Below are 13,916 nucleotides of genomic sequence, written 5' to 3' on the forward strand. Positions count from 1 at the left end.
CGGATATAAAAAGAAAAAGGTCGAATAAAAATTATAAGTGAAACAAATATAGTAAAAACCGGCAAATAGAAAAACAGCTTGTTGAGATTTTTGGGCATTGTAGTGGAGTTTCTTTTGCCGTAAACATTCGTCCGGTTTGCTTTATCAGTTGTGATCGTTCGTTCCTTTTTGAATTGTGTAAGAGATTTTTGTTCACTAAAAGAAAATAAATATGAAAATCGAATTAATATTCATAAGGAAAATTTATATATAATAGTTAAAATTTTCTATTGTAAAAATTGTTTAAATAAATTGTAATTTTAATCGAGTGCATTATGGTATGTTTTTTTGTTGCGAATGCGCGAACTGGGAAAAAAATTTTTCGCTAGCACTAAACCGTAAAAAGGAAAATTTTGTAGTAAGAGAAAGAATGCATTAAAGAAAATTAATGTCTTTTTATACAGCCACGCATGAACGGTGAGTAAGACATTAGTGATATAAAATAACATTTTTATCACGTTAAAGCATGCATTCGTTGGAAAATATTTACGCTAATTGCATAACGATACATAACGAAATGTAACGAATTTAATATAACGGCATATTCAGACATTTTAATATGAAATGAAACGGAAAGCAGAAAATGAGAAGCTGGATTACTTTACTAATCTTTTTTATTTAATAATCTTGACTTGCATTTTAACAATCGCTATAAGCGTAGTAAAAAGCATTTTGTTGCGGACAGAGTTATACTAAATAGGCGAATATATCTAATTTTTATTTTAACGATAAGTAAATACGGTTCAGCTAAACGTTAATTATTAAAAAAAAAAAATCAAAGTGCCGTAGATAGAAAATTCTGCATTAGCATCTTGTAAAATTTTTCAAACTTTTCTTTTAACACATCCATGTAGGGGTTCGAACAAGTACTTGTTGGTAAGAAACAGTTTCATGCCTTCGGCGTTGCTGTATTCATAGATCAAACTTAAATGTGACCTAAAGATAATATTATCGAAAGATTTGATGACCAAAACATGACCATTAACTATATTATGAAGATTAGAATGGAAGATCATTAATTTAAGCAATTAATAATTCTCTCTCAAATGAAAAGATATATGTATCTTCAAGGGCAACAATGCAAGCAAGGTGGTATCACAAAAATGACTTTTATTAGTCTCGAATAAAGTATCGAATAACAATTAAAATTTTTAACAGATAACTTATCTTTCTCAGCTTCGAGATGAATGCGTGGACGCGATAACAATTAATAAAATTAAAGAAAAGAGAACTTAACACGTGCAAGTGTCAAGAGGTGCAATGAATAAATCAGACACACATACACACACACACACATACACGCACACACTAACGAACTATTTTCCAGTTAGGGTCATTAAATACCAATTGAAACTGAAACTTTAAAAAAGTTGCACAAATACAATTAAAATAAATCGGTTATAAATTTAATTGATCATCTCATAAAATATTAGGTGTGTTCCATTTTTTGACAAAACTCAACTTTAATATCTCTAATATATGTTTTTTTTTTTTTTTTATAAGGAGACATTCTGGGCACGATGGTAGTCAGGAAGGTTTGGAAGGAGAGAACTGCCTTTGTGTACATTTGATTTAAATGTGGAAACAAAGAGCAGAGCGCTAAAGACTCCAGCTGGTAGATTGTTCCAAAGGCGCCCACATGAGTTTATGTCAAAGCTAAATATTCCCTATTTTCATTTGTGGTGTTTTGCCGTTAATAAAGTAGCTTATGGATGCCCCCGCGGTAGAAACTTGCCGCACATACGCAATTTTGTAGAGAAGGAATCTATTCATACACCTAACATTTTGCGGTGCAGCTGAAATTTAAAATTTAGTGTCAGTGGGAATTCTTTTAAGCGCCTGGGAAAAGCATGCAGAAAAAAAAGCAAACGCATGTGTCTTAGTTCCGTTAAGCACAATACCGGGCCAAATAGAACAAACAGTACAAGGCTTAAAAGTAAAGATATTATTAAAAGTAACGATATTATTATGAACAAGTAGAAACACTCACACACACATCATCAAATACCCTACACTACTCTATTCATATAACCCCTTTCAAAAAAAATCATTATATGAGAAGTGAAACGGTCGTCTTTGAGTCGTCAGCGTGCCAAATTTTATTAAAATATCTCAAATCAAAAAAATCAATATGGACAGACAAGCTCAAATCCATTCAGAAAGAGATTCGACAGATTCATTTAAAATTTATTGGGTGTTGCGTACACACGCGACAACTTAATCTAAATAGTGTAGCGTATAGTTTGTACCAGTCGTTCACATACTTTTCGCAGAAATTGGCGTTCAAAGGTGTTATGCTACTTGAAATTTAAAAAGCGATTTGAAAGCCACATATCAAAGAAGGATTGAGAAGGATCGAGGACAATGTGAAGAAATATATCAAAGTCTTTAACTATAAGCAGCACAACAATTTTTATAGTTTTGAAAAAAACAAAAAAAAAAAAACGATTCTTTAGTTAAAACGCATTATCACAATATTCTTTTAAATACCTTTTCGTACCACCGTTAGCAAAGTCCCGTATCGCAGATATACTCATCTTTGCCTATTAGCGTTTATGTATGATTCTGGGTAAAAGACATGAACTTATACTTGAACTTTGCTCAATGTCTACACATATATAAAGCGTAAGGAAAGTGACATTATTTATTTTTATTGATGCATCTTTGGCTGTTGATCTAGAAGTGAGTCTTGCTATGCTGCGCATTAGAACTGGATTTATGTATTACGTTACTAAGCGTCGTGCGTGTGCGCGCGTACGTTTCATTATATTTTATTCGAATTTATTTTGTTTTAAATTTTATTTTTTTCCGAAGAATTGCTTTATACTATAAGGTAACTTGATATGCTTCGGCCACCCAGAAATCAAAAGAATATTTCTTATATAAAAACAATTTAACCACAACAACAACAACACCTACATTTAAAAAATAATTTCTCAATAAATCAATAGCCCGGATATTTTGTGAAAAATTTTCAAATTTCAACTAGAGTTTTTTATAAAAATGTTTCGTAAAAAATTTCCACAAGTCGATTTTTAAAGCTGCCTCCAGCTACTTAAACAGAGTGTATATATGTATTATATTTATACGAACGTATGCAACACCCAAAAGAACTGAACCAGACCCGCCTGTTATTATATCGATCCTAAGCTTGTCTGCTCGCTCTCGTTTTCCGACCATTCCTCATGTAACGCCCTACTTTGAAAAAATTTGAAACGAATGTCGCTATGTAATAGGATTTCAGCATTTCAAATTAGTGTGAAAACTTTGGATCGACTGCAGCAATTTTTTGATCCCCCGCTTATATACCCGTGAATCTTTATATAACAAAAAAATCTAGGGTTCAATTCTAGTTATCACGATGAAATTTGATTCATAATGTTAAACTGACAAAGAAATCAGCCTTAGCAGGTTTGAACCACTTGGGTCTATTTCTTTGACTCTACTCCGCATAGGATTTCTCATCTTTAGTAATATTTTATGATGAAAATTGGTCCATACAAGCAAGTTTGCAAAAAAAATTAAGGGTAGGGAATTTAGGTTAGATAGGACTATTTTCTAGATCCTAAAATATATGGAGATATTATCATGAAGACCAAGCCCTCATATAGAGAGGAAGTCTAACTTCTCCCATAAAACGAATGTCTAAAGACTGACGCAAGTTTTCCCCACCACAGATTGATTTCCAATTGGATATGCTTGTTGAAAAAGCGGTAATTTTCGGCAGACGAGCAGCCAGAATATTTTACAAAAAGGTTTTTGTGGTTTAAGGTTTAATGATGCAAAAGTTACAGAGAAACGTATCACAGACAACGGTTGGAAGCCGTTGTTGTACCCCAATGTTGTTAATTCGAAAAGAAAAGAACTCTCGTCAAAAACGTACTTACATCAAAGGGTCTTCTGTACTTCTTTTTATGCATTTCGAAGGTCTAAAATATCCCTTGTGGCGATTGTAATAAATAATTATAAATGACTTATGACACCTTTGTATTCTAAAACGGACGAAAAGTGTTTACTGTAAAGATCATAAAGAAATGATATGACAAAGCTTAACTTCCAGAAGATTATTAAGTCTTAAATTAAGGGGAAACTCATTAATCATAATTGAGTAATCGATACCATAAACAACAAAATAAATCTCAAGTTACAAAACATTTTCATAATTAAGAAATATAAGAAAATGTCAAAAACTTAATAATAACATTCACACAATAATAAAGGATGTTAGTTTTCTTACATATACTTTGATTAATTTGACGTAGAATGTATTTGTCATAGATTTATGTAACTGAAAAACTCTACATAACTATTTAGGAGAATTACATACGGGAAAGGAGACTACTTGAGGATATGTTCGATCGGTACTGTAGATCACTATTTCCATTCCATGCATACGAGAAAGGAGGCCATTTGAGAGTACGTCGTTCCTATGCAGTAGCACTGTTTCCATTCCATAAAAGAAAATCTATTAAACTATTTTGGGTTTTTCGGGAAAATGGACGCACGAGAGGCAGAGCAAAAGTATAAAACGTTTATTTTTTTATTTATGTTAAAGAAAAAGACTTGTACTAAGCCGCCATTTTTACTATCTTACTTAATGACTGATGGATGAGTTTATAGAAGAGCTGTAACAACGCATTGTGCATGTGTGCTAAGATCCTTAAGCATTTCATCAACTGACAGTACGTCAATAGTGGTATAAATTGGTAGACGGGTAAGATGACTTGAACTTTTAATCTGAACCTGATTGAAAATATTTATATATACCATTTATTCTATGTACTTTTTAGGTGATTCATGAGTCTACGGTCCCTTTTTTGAGCGAATATAACATCTGGTCCTTGATTTGGGCTAATATTTTAAGCAACCGTTGGGCAGTCTTTTGGGATTGACATCGGTGCTTGCTCGCAACCTGTACAATGTCCGGGAAAACTGTTATTTAACTCAGATATTTTTCGCTCGAGCAAAAATACGGCACATATCTTATATCTTAGCAAATTAACAAATATGGGACCCGAATTTGCCCCTAGATGATCTTAAAAACACTTAAAGAGGAGGTTTTTAGTGCGGCATCCACAAACTGTCGCACATGCTCCAACCAAAAACCTGATCTTATTTTTGTTTTTATTTTCTTCTTTAGTGATACGTCGATTTTCCACAATTCGCAAGTAGTTTCTTTCACCGTGATCTCATCAGATAGGCCAATAAAAAGATAAAGAAACGTTTTAAAGTTCGTTTTCATTATGAATGCTGATAAAAAATTTATATAGTTTTTGTTGCTTCCCCTATGTTCTGGATACCTTATGTCATGGATATAATAAGATATTGTGTTCGGCGTGATAAGAGCAAGTAAAAATATTATAGTGGGCAGTGGCCTTATCCTCTATACCCACCTCCTTCATATGAATATAGAATTTGGAAATGGAATAAAAGGTTAATATTGTATAACATTGGGTAGGTGTGATGGATTTGGATGATCATGATGATGGATGGATGATGGATGGTGGATCAGTTATAGAATATCTGTTATGATTACCCTACATCACTCGTGATGCAGTGTACATTTCGGTTGTGGGAACGGTTGCAACACCCAGAAGGACGAGAGATACGCCCACCTGTTATCATACCTAAGCCTATCTGTTCATTTACCTGCTTGTCCCCTTGTCCGTTTGATGTTTGCCCATGTATTTCTGTGTTCAACCGACAGGTCATAATTTACGAAATATTTCGATGAAATTTGGTGTACTGACGCGCTTTAGCTCAACGACAGCTCTTCTGCCTTTGCTCGTTTGACACCTTATTTTAATAAGTCGTTATAAGAAAAAATTTTGTAATTTTTAGAATTTCGCTGAGTAATTGCATCTCGTTGTGCTAACTTGGTGTAAAAATCTTTGGATCAACTAGGACAGTTTTTTGAACTCTTTGTCATACAACAGTTCCAACGGAAAGTAAACTTTATACGTTAAAAGCGACAAATTCTCAATACTTACAAGCCTTACCGAATTTGGACCACATAGGTCTATTTTTTGGATAGCAAATCACATAACGGTTGTAATGAAAAGTACGTCTTGATATGCTAAAAAGCTCTAATTTTTAAATATTTTATGATGAAAATCTGTCCTTAGAGCCATACAGATCTATTTTCTAGACCGTATCATATTTAAGGATTTTCCTTGAAGCAAATCTTTCTATGGCCGCAAAGCCTAATTTGTGGTATGTTATGACATATTTACATAAAAGTAATGTTTAATTTTTAGTGCGTTATCAATGGTGATCTACTGGCGGGCTTATCCGACTATAACTTTCTTACTTGTATTTTATTACTAACGAACAAAAAATCTCTTATTTTGGGTTTTGCGGAGCGGACATGTTTTCATTTTACATTGTACTGTGGGCGTGTCCTTTGTTCAATATTTTTCATTTCCAATATCAGCCTGCGTGCAAGAACTTCCAATACTTTTGCCGAATTTGAAGCTGTTAGCTCTAGGCCTAGTGGGGAGTTTATCACATGCGTTACAAGGACGGATAGACGGACACAGACGCTGATCGAGAATGCATATCTTTGATGGGATCTCTGAAACTTCCTTCTTGGTGTTGTAAACGCAAAATTAATTTTCTCCCCTCCTTCGATGGTGGATATAAACGCCAAGAAAACAAAGAAAGTATTTTCATTTATAGATTATTTGTGAGTGATAAGTTTAATTATTGCAAATTTCCAATTTGATCAAAAAAAAAAAATTTTCAAAAAAGAAGAAATATTCTCGGCATTACTGCTTCATTCACACATATGTATAGTTAATTGTAAAACAAATACAACAATCTTTAGATAAATCCGTATGATTTCCGTTCATTGCGATTGACATCATCCTTTTTACAGCTATGACACTACTAAGCTAAGGATGTAGGTAGCAATTGTTAGTTTGAAATGCGAGATTAATTTACTGCCGCTTTTGTGTGGGTTTGCACGTTTGGCGGTTATGCAGTACATCGTAGACAATTTTTATGTACATTAAAGCTAACTATTCTTAAATAATTCTCTCAAAATTCTTTTCATTGCATTTTTATTTATTTCTTTTTGATTTAGATTCCAAATTAAAATACAAGCATAAACTCCACCTAACTTGACTTTATTTTGATTTTTGTAATAAATTTGCCTAATACACATCTTGAGACAAATACGTTAGGGCCTGTCTTGTCTCGTTTGTAAGAAGTTAACTAAAACTTCTCACCGAAGAATGAATGGTGTATTCATTTACCCAAAACATTCGCTATGCTCAAAAAGGATGCTTCAGAATGCCTTTATATATTCTTGATAAACATCGAAAGATGAATCGACTTAAGCGTGTCTGTCTGACCGCTTGTGTGATGGCTATTGTAAACATCCTCCTGATGGCAAGTTCAGGTTTGGCGCAGAAATATTTGCAAGCCCCTACACGCAAGTTGGTATTGAAAATAGACTAAATCGGTTGCAGTACACGCCCACATTACCACGTAAATTGAAAACATTTGTTTTTAAAGGAATAAAAAATTACTCTTTTGCTCATTACTCATAAAAACTACGGCAGATAAATGTACAAAAATTTAAAGATATACCAGTGCGAAAATAAAAAAGGATGTCCACTCCTACACTATGTAGTAGTATAGTGCAGAACAAAGTTTCAAAAATCACTTAAACTCCGTCCGTCAGTTAATTCGTCCGTCCGTCCCGTTCGCTCGTCCATCTGTCCTTCGCAAAAAAGGAGATTTTGCTTATAAATTTGTAAAAAAGCTCAACTTGCTTGCACAGTCAAAACTAAGAACACTTTTGCTTCTCGTGTCTTGAGATCATAATAAAAGAAAAGCTTGTAATCAGAAAGTAATTATACGCATATATTATTTCGGTGTAGAGATATATTTAAAGACAACAAGTTTAATTTGAAAAGTGCTAGTAACGGTACCTAAAGATATTTTAAGAGGAAATGGGGAAATGCCTTACGTCGAACCTGCTGTGGATTGTCTTTGGTTACAGCCACTAGCGAAAAACTAGATTTTTTCTCTCGCTCGCAATACCTAAAAGTACGCTTCAGACATTTTATGCAATATAAATTTTGGGGATCAGTATCGATTCTTTTCTTTATCTGTCGTTTCTTACTGCAATGGCCTTATAAGCATGGGAAGAGACGAGTCCGTGCCCGTCGTTCGGATTGAGAGATAGTCTGCAACAAAACGTTTACATAGAAATCTATAATACCTTTTCCATACATTATGTGGTAATATAAGCCTCAGAATATGGAAAGAATATTATTGTTCTCGTCGTAAACGAGAAGAAATTTGTTTCATTCCCAAGGAAAAGTAAAGAACAAAGGTAAAGGTAGTGAAGAACCAAGAAAAGTCTTATTTCGATTTCTATTTTCGAGGCTCATGATTATGAAGTTAGCAATCGCGGACTCAAATCTTAGTACACGCTTGCAACTGCAATATCGATAACACAACTGTTATCGATTGGGCAAATATCCACTAGGCTGTGGCCACGCCATACTTTTTTCACTTACCTTACTTCTTGCTGGGCGTCAACGCATTATACCAATGGGTAGCATTCAATAAAAAAAATTATTTTTTTCAATTTATTAAGAAAACTATTTATCTTATAAGCAAGTCAAGAGCTAAAGCAAATCAAGGCAACTAGATATGAGTAGAATTATCGGATGATTTATAAATGATACTTTTTTGTTTATATAAATATGTGCGATATGCCAGACATCTATGAAAGATATATTTTATATTATATCTTAAGGCTGCTTTGATTGTTTCATGATGAAAATGATGTGTGCAACAACAGGCCATTACCAATGATTAAAGCAATAAACAAAACGAGTGAGCTTATAATTGAACGATGCGATGTTTACGCATTTAGCGCACCAATTGTGAATAAAAAACAAAGGGAAACTTTTAACAATTGAGAAACTAGTAATGCTGCCGGTCATGTACTTTTCGAACTTTTTGATATTTCAGGGAATCGTGGGTTCTTTGTTAATTACCTTGCACAGTATTATCAGCAAATCGGAAATTAGTGATTGTTGGCAATTATTAAAGTAGTATTGGGTAACTTAATCGAAATCTATATTAGGAATGTGGAAACAGTCGTAAAAATCGCTGCAACAAGGCTTAGCGTCCTTGCCACCGCGTCTTCAGCATTGCGCTAATCTTTAGACACCACCTCACCAGTCCACATATTATTGCTTTATTGCTGGCAACAGTTGTGCTGTGAACGCAATTTAGCCTTCACACTGCCTTCGGGACTTTACTGGAACTGTATCCGTTGCATTCATTGGTACATATATATTTTGAAATGCAAATGTATCAGGAACTAACTGTCTTTCACTCTTCCTCTTTAAAGATACATAAAGATCGTCGATTCGAGTATGGCCTTGAAGAACTCCTTCGAATTCGCTCTCTGCTTAGTTGCTCTAATTTTTTATCAGGTGAAGTCTAGCACAGGTAATCTCCTTTTGAGTCTATGATAAAAGCTTCAAGCATTCTTTTTGCACACAGTCAACCATTGTTTTCAAAGGTTGTTATTTAACTGAAGCGATGCAAACCACGACTATATTCTGTAGCAGATTTTTCATCGTCTTTTGCTTCAAAGTTCTGGAGAGGGCATGATTTGCTGCGTGCCTCCTGATGAAGAGTAATCCTTTCGAGGAATTCGCTTAACTACATTTCAAGGATACCGGTTATAGATTAACAATGGTCAATGTATAAACTTTATGTGGGTGTTGTTGGGGTTTTAAAACCTGTAAAAACGAAAAGGATATGCTCTTCAAATTTTAAAAGCTAATTGAATATTGAAAATTGTACACCATCATATATCCGCCTTTCAAAAGTAAAGTATTCTACGAGAAATGATCGAAAAGAGCTATTTTCAAAGCATTAGTTCGTTGTTGGGCCAAACTCAATTATTATCCAATTTTTCCAAAAATTTGAATCTGTAGCATGATCGTGGATCACGGACATTTAGGGTGAACGTGAATATACAAGACAGGCAGACAAGGTTAAGTTTAATAAGAGATGGGCCTATCGCAAGTTCTTGCAATTTAATCAAGGAGTTAGTAGCAGGTAAAAAAGGACTCATATATCGTGCACCACACGTGGCATTGGATGTTATCCATTGAAGCAGATCTAAATTGTTTAGAAATGAGAGAGTTCCCACTATTCGAACAACGCTCTCATTTGATATTTTAATAATTTTAACTGGTTCGATAGCTCCGATACCAAACGACTATATAGAGTGAGTCTAAAGAGGGACATAGAAAGGTAGAAGGATTCGTCCAACTTTGTTTATTTGATATATTAACTGCATACGAAAGGTAAATGAACTTAAACTTAAGAAGAGAAGGAGAATCTATGATATTCACTACCGAAAGCCAATATGTGGGCATGGCTTTGTAGCAAATACTTTGTTGAACGAAGCTTTGCTGCTTGGTCGGCCTGGACGACTTTTATATGGGCTTTTAGCTGGTTTTAGGGAAAACATCTTCCAAGTTTTATGACATTTCTTAGTTTACTGTTTGTACTCACTTTTCATGGAGCTTTTAGATGGTCTTCGTAAATACTTTTACCTAATTTATATCGCAAGAATGCCATGTTAAAGTTTTTTCTATGGTTTAATGGGGGCACAGTTTTAAGTGGATATCATCTATCTATAGCATGTATTGACTTTTAAACTTATCAAGAGCTTATATGCTTTAGTCGATCTCGATGGGTATCAAAATTTATTTAAACACAAAAAGAAGGACGAATAGTGCGCGGCTTTCAGGCTTTAATGTTTTTTGCTTTTAATTTTGTTTTAGATTTATATGCGTTCATTTTAAGCACTTACTTAACTGTTGGCTAACAATTACGCAAAACTTACATACGACGGAGAATGAGTAGCTATCGTATGCAACACTTGATCACTTGCTGCCAACTACATCGTCATTATATACTGAAATGAGCTAAAAAAAAAATATATATATATATATATATATACTTTTTTAATAAATAGACATATGTTTCGAACACAACCCGTACAACGTAGTTATGAACGATTGTTCGCATAAGTCACCTAAGTCGCAGAGAGTCATTTTTCTCCACGTTTTCCTTTCGACATTAACACCTTTACAGGAAAATATATATATATATATATATATATATATATATATATTTTATATATATATATATATATATATATATTTAAATACTGCTTAAATCAAAGTCTATCAACATTTTTTCTTTTTTAATACAAAAATCTTTTCGCACCATTTACATAATTTAGTTATTGTAAGTGTTTTAATATTATTTATAACCATGTAGGAGAAGCGAATGGGCGCATTAACCAACGACATCACATCATAAGTGAATTTCAAATAGATATATCACTCAAATGACTTACATCAAATCCACAAACATATGAAATTTATTTAAAGTATTCAAATAAGCGAAGTACGTAAATATACTTAATTCGACTTTCAGTTTGTGACATCGAAAACCTATATACATCTGTGGTCCTTAGTCGCTTTAGGCAGATCTCTCTGGCTTGCTTGTTGGTTACGCCGCTTTTGTTAAGAGATTAATAGCTGGTTGCTGTTATCTAATTAGTTAAAGGCAATGGGTACGTTTTGCCAAGAGGCAATTTTTTTACCTGCCGTGCATTTCTCTGCGACCAATCAGAAAACGACGCCAGATCTAATTAAACGTTAATGTGAGCATTTTAAAAAAGGATCCTCTACGCCAGCTAAAATATGTGGTTTAGTTTTTAATGTTTACTCGTCATTCGTGCAACCGGTAAGAGACGTCTGGAAAAGCCATTGGGGAGACGGGCAAAGCAACGGTTCAGTCAACAAGGAAAGGGAAAGAAATAATCATCCGGAGAAACGGGCTTACGGACACACAAGGAAACAGATAAACATATAGAGGAGGAGATTGGAACGTATATAGAAATGATTAGACGATCTAACAAAAAGAAATTGGACAAAGGAAAGCGTAGAAAACAGTAGACGGTCTTAGGGATGTACAGATCGATGGATAAGTGTAAGAAGGGAGACATTGCATAAAAAAGGAACAGATAAATATAGAGGTAAATAGCCGAGCGAATAAAGGGAAGGTGGAGGAACATAATCATAAAGAGAAAAGTATTGAAGCAAGGAAGAATGGACGTACGTAACAATGAGCGGACGAACACTTGAAGAGAAAGGTAGACCAATAGGAGTATAGATATGGATTATGGGCCAAATGGAGAATCGGGCGGACGGAGAGACGGACGTGTAGATACACAACGGCTACAGACAGAGAAAAGAATGGAACGATGAAAACACCGTGGCGAATGACGCCCAACCACTGACAATGAAACAGATGGATTGGATTGAGACACATCTACAGCAGATGGACAAACAAAGAACTAGACGGACGTAGGAACAGGGGAGTATGTAGACGGATGAACATGTTGACAAGCCCATAAACTGACGAACTACTACTGAATCGAATGAAAATGTTACGCTGATTAAGATAACATATATTCAGGAAGAGTCTGGTGGTGCGCATGTGCCACTCACCATGTAAATGCGAATTGCATTTTGAATAAATTTGAAAATATGAACGAAGCACTGCACTCACAAAACTTTACATGTGATGACAGGAATGCTACCCGCGCCTCATTACCATACAGATGCTGTTGCATGTGTCTGTGCAGTTGTCGTTATTAATAATAAAAAGCATTTTGTAAAAAGTTAAGCAATATATGAAAATTTCAATTTATTCACGAACAAGAAAGAGAAACCAAACACAAATCGCATGAACATATACGAGAAATAAGACTCGTTTACATGGCTTTTCATATTTCGCAAAAATTTACATTGCACATATGCTGGACGATTATAATACGGCATGCACGTGTGTGTGAGTGTAGTAAATCTAAACATTTCTTCCACTTACTCTACTTCAAATGAAAATCTTATTCATTTAGTTGGCACAGTTTCATTCGATAAGGTTTTTCTGGGCTTCTTGATCAAAATTATGATAGACTTAGCTAACCACGCTTATGTGCCGTTAAAGTCATAAGCCTACAAGATTGTCAGGTGCGCATAAGCGGTTTTAAGTATATTTGAATTTTCAACTGCATGAAATTGTTAGAAATCTTTCCTTAACTCATTTTGTTTTCTACCCTAACTTAACACGGAATGTTGAACATGGGTTATGAGTAATTTTAATTACGTATATTAGCTCAGCATGTTGTGCTTGCGCCGAACGTGAACTCATAGCTTCTAATTTGATTGTAAATTTAATTTAACTTTTGTAACTTTCGATTAGATCTCTTAGATCAGATAAGCATTTCCCATCTACTGATGGAAAGTTGACATTACTAACAGCGAACTAAATTCCATTCTTGATATAAACTTGCCATATGTCTGGGACCCGACCTTTTATATATTTAAATTCAATCAGCGGCTTAAAGAAAAAATATGACAAGTTGTGAATCGTTGAATACTCATCTAAAACCGATTTTAAGGAAATCTTTTATGATGCAGTGAATTAAGAAGTTAAGAAACTAAGAAATTAGAATAAACCATGGTTCACCTTTAAAGGCACTAGTGAAGAACAGCGCCATCAGTGACAAAGACTTACGATTTCGGTCTTCAAGAAATGCGATGGTTTTAGCAAAGGGATATTATTAGGTGATTGCATATATTTTGATCATTTTTTCTTTTGAAAAAGACTTTTATTAAGAGAAAAAAGAGGGAAAGGGATATTATTAGGTGATTGCCTATATTTTGATCATTTTTTCACTTGAAAAAGGCATTTGTTAAGAAAAATTGGTACAAAATACTTTCCATCATTTTCTACTTCCCATTCGATTGCCTACA

Source organism: Glossina fuscipes, unplaced genomic scaffold, assembly GCF_014805625.2.
Source record: "Glossina fuscipes isolate IAEA_lab_2018 unplaced genomic scaffold, Yale_Gfus_2 73, whole genome shotgun sequence".
Taxonomy (NCBI): Eukaryota; Metazoa; Arthropoda; class Insecta; order Diptera; family Glossinidae; genus Glossina; species Glossina fuscipes.